We start from the raw sequence: 7771 nt of genomic DNA, 5'->3' as shown, positions 1-7771 counted from the left end.
AGATTATCAGAACTAGACTGAATTTCATTACATTTTTAGACTCAAACTGCTCTCAATGACAAATTACCAAGATGTTTTAAAAGTAAAAGATCTACAATATGAAGTCTGACTAATGATACTGCAAAAACAAGATTGAGACAAAGCATCCAAAAATATTGTGGTTTTTACCTCGGACACACCATGGTCGGTTACAAAAGTAGATCATACATGCAAAGGTATAAAGAACATTAAGTTTTCAACTGATGGCAGCAGTCCTTTGAAAGGGACATCCCCGGCAATCCAATGAGTAGTAGAATTTATGTTTACTAAGCTCATGACAGTGCCTGAAGGACGTGATGTCTTATTCAGTAGAGTCTTCCTCGACTGTGATTTCCTCGGGCTCCCCAACCTCAGCCGCCTCTACTTCCCCGAAGGCTCCTCTCATAAGTAAAGTTGCTCAAATTGCTGCTGTATTTCCCACTGGGAGGGTTATAAATCTGCCTGGCATCCCTTTTTGGTCCTGCTGTAGATTTCTTGGGTGGTGAACCTGAAGTTGTATCTTCATTGGCTCTCTTTTGCCTGATCTCAACCTTCTGTTCAGGTTTCCAGGATAACGTTACTGTGCTTTTATAAGAAGGAGGAATGTGGAAGAGATCTTTGATGAAAACATTGATATTGTTTGTTATTTTCAATGCAACAGCTTTAATCTTGTTCTCTTCTGTTTTTAAGGCCTCCCCTGTTTTACCCTGGAGAGCCAAGAGAAGTTGTCAAATATAAACCTGCAAGCCCCGGGCAAAGTACTGCAGTTTGATTTTGAAATCTTTAAGCTTTTCTGCATTCAGTATGGCTGTTAAGAAATCTGGAAGTTTTCGGCCCAACTGATGAAAACCGTACAACAAACATTCCACATAACTGAACTGCAACTTGGGTTCCTCATTACCAGCATTCTCCCCATTTTCTGCTTCTTCTGGTAGAAAAGGCATGTACTCCAATAACTTATCAAATAGTTTCCTTAAATTTGTTTCTAGCTTCTCCATGTCACCACAAAATGAACTCATTTCTGCCAATAATTTTAACAACTGTAATATCGAGACCCTCCACTGGGGTAGTCAAGGTACTGAGGTTAGGGAGAACTTGTTCACAGAAATAAGTCACAAACCTTGTGGAATGAACATTTTTGGAGAAGAGGGGTACTGCCTGTCAAGTGCACTGTAAGAGCCTGTCCACGCAGTCAGGATCTGAGGGATTGAAGGTCTGCTCCAGGTCGGCCTGTTCGGCCACCAGCTCTGCCAGCTGCTGTCTTCCACTCACTGTGTGTAAGCTTTTTAACCTAGACAGTGTCTTCATGAACAGAACAAATTCTTCACCAGTCACATCTTCACATCTTTTTGGATTCAGTTAATATAAGTTCTTCTACTTCCTTTGTTAAGACTTCATCTGGTAAAGTCTTAAGTTTTGTAGAAAGGAACTTAATTGCTCATTCTCTAACAATGTCTTCTCCTTGAAGTATCTGGCTAAACAAGCCACCTAATGTTCCTTTTGCATCCATCTTAAATATACTTAACAGGCCATTGTTCACTAAGTTAAATTCTGCAGAGTCATCTGTCTGCAAGAGTCGGGTTAGTATATCTGCTGCTCAGGGAAGATTTTCTCCACTGGCAAATTGAGGCAGCTCTTGAATTGCTTGGCGTCAGATTGATACGTCTTCATCCTTACAGAGGTCTAACTGTGCATTGATAGCAGAATCTGCCAATTCAAGAAAATGCTTGAAGAATTTAGGAATAAACTGAGCTGCTAATCATTTTTCCTTGGTACCACCTCTCACACCATCCAGTATCACTTGATAGGCATCTTTATGCTGGCCAACTTGCTCGGTGGCATCTGCAAGGATGGCATAGTTGTGGTAAAGCTCCTCCATAGTCGGCATGGTGAGTGACAAGCCTGAGGTCTGCTCCTGCTGTCGAAGCTGACGCCAGCACCAATGCCAGCTCAGAACTTTGCCGAGCCCAAGACGCGCACTAATACCTACTTTGGATTTCTTGTAGAAGAAGACAATACAATATTTTACCTTCTGTATCTGATTTATTTCACTTAACATTATGGTCTCAAAGTGCATCTACCTATTTTCTAAAAATGACTCAAGCTTGTCTTTATGGCAGAGTAGTACTCCATTGTGCATAAATACTATATTTTCTCTATCAGTACATCTGTTGATGGACATACAGTGCCTCCCAAAATTTAGCTATTGTGGGATATGCTGCTATAAACATGGGTATGCATACATGACTGTAATATGATGTCTTTAACTCTTTGGAGAAGATAATTAGAAGAATAGCTGGGTCAAATGGAATTTCTGTTTTCAGTTTTTTGAGGAATCTCCATAGTGAGTTCTGTAGTTTTACTAGTTTACATTCTCACCAACAATATAGACAAGTTCCTTTTTTCCGAGCAGCCTTACCAGCTTTTGTTATTATTTGCTTTTTAATGACAGCCATTCTTTCTGGAGTGAAGTAGAATCTCACTGTTTTTTTTTTAATTCTTTTATTGGTACATTTTAGGTATACAATACATTTACATTTCTCACTGGGAACTTGTACCTTTACATGATGTATCTTTGTTCTTATTTTTTCCCCATTCCCTGCACTCCCTTCACCCCTCCATCCTTCCCTATTTACAAAGACTTTGTTTCCATTTTTTTCCATTTCTCATCATTTTTCCTTTCCCTTCTTTCCTTTCCCCTACCTCTCCCACTTCCCCTACCCCTTTGGACCTTTTCTTCCTATTTCACATCATCAATTATTCATTTTAATCATTGGTACATTTTAAGTATACAATATAATGACATTCATCATTGGAAATTTGCACCTTTACATAAACTCTCTTGGTTCTTATTTTTCCCCCTTCCCCTGCCCTCCCTTCAACCCCTCCATTCCTCCCTATTTACAAAGATTTTGTTCCTATTTTTTCATTTTCTCATATTAATTCCATTCCCTTCTTTCCTTTCCCCTACCCCTCCCACTTCCCCTTCCCCTCTTTTCTTCCTATTTCACATTACCTATTATACATTTTAGTCCTTATTTACACTTTCAGTTTCTCACACTAGAGAAACTATTCGGTATTTATACATGTGTGTCCTATTTATTTCACTTAAGAGTATCGCCTCAATGTGCATCCATTTAGCTGTAAAGGTCTCTAATTTCTCATTTTTTATGGCTGACTAGCACTCCATTTTATAGTTTTAAAAAACCACACATTTTCTTTATCCAATCTCCAGTTGATGGGCATTTGGGCTGTTTCCAAGTTTTAGCTATTATAAATTGTGCTGCTATGAACATAGGTGCACATATATCACTGTGGTATGATTCTTTTAATTCTTTGGAGAAGATAACCCAGCACGGTAATGTCTGGGTCAAATGGGACTTCCAGTCCTAGTTCTTTGAGGTATCTTCATACTGATTTCCACAGTGGTTGCACCAGTCTGCACTCCCACCAGCAGTGGAGCAGGGTTCCTCTTTCCCCACAGCCCCGCCAGCATTTCCTATTGGTTGATTTCATGATAGCAGCCATTCTTTCTGGAGTGAGGTGGAATCTCAACATTGTTTTCCTTTGCATCTCTCGAATGACCAGTGATGTTGAACATTTTTTCATATATTTATTTGCTATTTCTACTTCTTTGTCTGAGAAATGCATGCACTAAACTAAAACTGAATGGATTAAAGATCTAAATATTAAAATAAAAACGCTGAAATGGCTGGAACAGAGGTTAGGTAAAACTCTTGAAGACATTGGTATAGGAAAAAAATTTATGAACAAAACCTCAGTTGCCCGTGAACTAGCACAAACAGTCAACAAGTGGGATCTCTTCTTATTAAAAAGTTTCTGCACAGCAAGAGAAACCACCAGCAGTGTGAAGAGACAAGAAAAAAAAAATCTTCACCTGCTGTCCCTCAGACAAAGGCCTACTATCTCGAATCTACAAAGAACTTAAAAAGATCAGATCTCCCAAATTTAAAGACCCAGTCTGAAAATGGGCATCTGAAATGAACAGACATTTCTCAAAGAAGTAGAAATAGCAAATAAATATATGAAAAAATGTTTACTGTTCTTTTAATTTGCATTTCTCTTATTGCCAGAGATGCTGAACATTTTTCATGTATTTATTGGCCATTTGTACTTTTCATGAGAAGTGTCTATTCATTTCAATTATCCATTTTTGATTGGATCTTTAATTCTTAGAGTTCTAATTTTTTGAGTTCTTGTGTATATTTTAGATATTAGCCCTCTATCTGAAGAGTAGCTGGTAAAAATTTTTCCCTTTTATATTTTGTTTCTTCACTCTATTTGTTGCTTCCTTTGTTGTATAGTAGCTTTTTAATTTGATATAGTCCCATTTATTGATTCTTGATATTATTTCTTATTCAATTAGGGCTCTATTCCAAAAGTCTTTACCAACATCTCTGTCTTCAAGAGTTTTACTCATGTTATCTTCTAGTTGATTAAGTGTTTCTACTTTAATATTTATATTTTTGGTTGATTTTTATTTTAAGTGCATGGTGAGAGAGATGGATCTAGATTCAATATTCTGCATGTATGTAACCAGTGAAAAATAATTTTAAATACAATAAGATATTAGTCAATAAAAAGGCTTTTGTTGCCACCTTATACTCATTATCAGGGTTACTATCAAAAATGAGAAAGAAGTTCACAGCCACCTCAATACAGTCATTCTAATGTCAACACTGCCTCTAGCTCACCAAGCTCTGGCAGAAGCGGAGGTAAGTATGTAAGGAGGGCCCTATACCATAGTACATACAAAACATTGCTGTAAAATCCACCCATGGTAAAGTAACTAGGAGAAAAGTGGATACAGAAGCCAGAGGGGTGAGGAAATCTCACCAATTCAGGGAACTTCTGATTTACAAATTGTCCTTCCAACATCTGGTGTGAGAAATTGTTCAGAACTCCAAAAATAGATTTGTGCCTCCATAATGTAACTATTGGTGCTTTACAGAAAGCAAACAAGACCATTCTAGCTGGCCAGATTGAAGATACCAACTTGTGTGCTCTCTATGCCAAACACGTAATAATTATTCCAAAAGATACCCAACTAGCATGCCACATATGTGGAGACTGGCTTGAGAAGCATTTCATTATCAACAAAACATTTTTCTCTTATTCCTGTTCTTGATAGTTCTGAATATTACATATTTCTCCCCACAGGGTCAAAAAATACCCAAGCATATGGTTACAAGCAGAAAAAAATAGGGATCACAAATCAGGTGTTGTCTATTTTTCCATTTTCATTTGTGGTGAATTTTTAATATAAATGTAGGATATAAAGCATTAATTCAAGTCAAAATAGGGCAAAGAACAAGTTTTAACAGCTCAACTTTATAGGAATTATAATAAACCTGTTAAATTTTAATGGATAATGCAAACATTTTGACTTTTAAAAACAAATAAATTTCTTCTTGAGGTGATGTTTGTAGCATTTTTATCACACAGTAGGTTACGTCTGTTCATTATATTTTTCCGAGTTTCCCTATACGAGTACATTTTTAATGTTTCCTGTACATTTTAATTGTTCCTGTATTTACTATTAAAATATATTTAACTTTTTAAAATTTGTAGAAAGTAACAAGAGTTGGCAAAGACATACAGAAAGTGAGAGCTTTGCACGCTACTGGTCAGATTGTAAAAGAGAATCACTATACCAGTCTGTCAAAATATGAAAAAGTCACCATATGATCCAGAAATTCTACTTCTGAGCATACAACCAAAAGAATTGAGCAAGGTCTTGAGGAGATATTTATATGCTCATGTTCACAGAGTATAATTCATAATACTCAAAAAGCAGAAACCACACAGTGTCCACTGACTGATGGGTGGATAAACAAACCATGATATACACACACAGTGGAATATTACCATTCGGCCTTAAAAAGAAATGAACATCTTATGCATGGTACATCATGCATGAACTTTGAAATCATTATACCAAGTAGGCCAGTCACAAAAATACAAATACTATATGACATCATATGTGAGGAACTTAGAGTAGTCAGATTCACAGAGACAATAGAATGGCAATTGCCAAGGGCTAGAAAGAAGAAAGAATGGGAGTTATTTTTTCACATGTACAGAGTTTCGATTTTGCAAGATGAAAAAAGCTCAGGAGATTGGTTACATAACAATGTAGCTATACTTAACACACATTGGGAAGCTGAGGCAGCAGGATCATGAGTTTGAGTCCAGTAAGAGCAATTTAGCAATTTAATGAGATACTGGGGGGGGGGGGCACAAAAAGAGAAAGGAAGAAAGGAAGGGAGGAAAGGAGGGAGGGAGGGAGGAAGAAAGAAAAAGAAAGGAATAGACTGAGGGTATAGCTCAGTGCAAAGACTCTGGGTTCCATCCTCTGTACTTCAAAAAAAGAAAACAATGGGAGGCGGTGTACTCGGCATGTGGGGCGGCGCCCAGGCCTCTCTGTGTGTGGGGCGCCCGGGCATGGAGCGCGCTGCCCGGTCGCAGCGATGGAGCCCGAGGAGCTGCGCCTGCTGGACGCGCTCGCCTACCTGTTAATGCCCACCACGGGCTGCGTGTGCTTTGTGTCGCCCTACAGCCGCTATGCGTCTCAGTGGCCCCCACGGGTGCCCGTGCATGTCGCGTGGGCCCTGCAGGAGCTGCCTGCTCTGGCCTGGCCGCTGCTCGAGTACACCTGCGCGTCCCCCCAGCGCCTCTACCGCCTGCCCAACCGCGTGCTGCTGGCCATGTACCTCATCCACTATGTGCACAGGTCCCTGATCTTCCCCTTTCTGATCCGAGGAGGAAAGCAGATGCCTCCCGTGACCTGTGTGTTAGCCTTCCTGTTCTGTACCTGTAACTGCTACTTGCAGACCAGGTACCTGAGCTGGTATGCGGTGCATGCCAAGGACTGGGTGACCCAGCCCTGCTTTCTAGCTGGTTTTGCCTTGTGGTTAACGGGCATGCTGATAAACATCCAGTCAGATCACGTCCTGAGGAACCTCGGAAAACCAGAGGAGACAGGATACAAAATACCAAGGGGAGGCTTGTTCAAATACATAACTGCAGCCAACTACCTTGGCGAAGTTGTGAAGTGGTGCGGCTTTGCACTGGCCAGCTGCTCTCTGCAGAGTGGGGCTTTTGCGCTGTTCACATTTACCCTTTTACTCCCTAGAGCAAAACAACATCACCAGTGGTACCTTGAGAAGTTTGAAGATTATCCAAAGTCTCAGAAAATTTTAATTCCATTTTTCTATTAAGTGTGTCATCATCAAGGAAATGATCTTCTACTGGAAGATTCAGCACTATTTCTCTGGGTGTCAGACCTGATTTAAGTGAGTCCTTCACAAGCACACAGAACGAAGCAACAGGCTGCTCTTAGCAACAACAGCAGCTTCTCGGTAAATAGGGCAGATGGACTCAAAGTAAAGCATAGTCCAACTTCACCGAGGAGTCCAGTAACTGTCTACACACCTAAGCAGCCCGTCCTTGAGCATCCAGGTCCTAAATATTTCACCCAGATTCCATAGCCCCTTCAAGACCTACAGAACCCGAATTCCTTTCCCACTTAGCTGCTGATCAGAGAGTAAATCAATGCAATGGAGACTAAGAGAATGATACAAAAAAATCAAAGAAGCCAAGATTTGGTTCTTTGAAAGAATCAACAAAATTGACAAACCTTTAGCCAACCTTATCAGAAAAAGGAAAGAAAAGGCCCAAATCCATGCAATTAGGAATGAAAAGGGTGAAATTACAACAGGCCCAGCAGAAA

At 39.7% G+C, this 7771-nt stretch overlaps 2 pseudogenes; one reads left to right on the top strand and one right to left on the bottom strand.

The window, feature by feature from the left end:
- Window positions 1–344: 344 nt before the first annotated feature.
- Window positions 345–1906, bottom strand: LOC101699346 (apoptosis inhibitor 5 pseudogene; annotated as a pseudogene).
- A 4591-nt stretch (window positions 1907–6497) lies between these two features.
- On the top strand, window positions 6498–7468 carry LOC101699707 (3-oxo-5-alpha-steroid 4-dehydrogenase 1 pseudogene; annotated as a pseudogene).
- Window positions 7469–7771: the final 303 nt, after the last annotated feature.

The sequence above is a fragment of the Heterocephalus glaber genome, unplaced genomic scaffold (assembly GCF_053883595.1).
Source record: "Heterocephalus glaber isolate CG9 unplaced genomic scaffold, H.glaber_assembly_v1.0 deba00001097, whole genome shotgun sequence".
Lineage (NCBI taxonomy): Eukaryota > Metazoa > Chordata > Mammalia > Rodentia > Bathyergidae > Heterocephalus > Heterocephalus glaber.
This window is presented reverse-complemented; position numbering and strand designations above follow the sequence as displayed.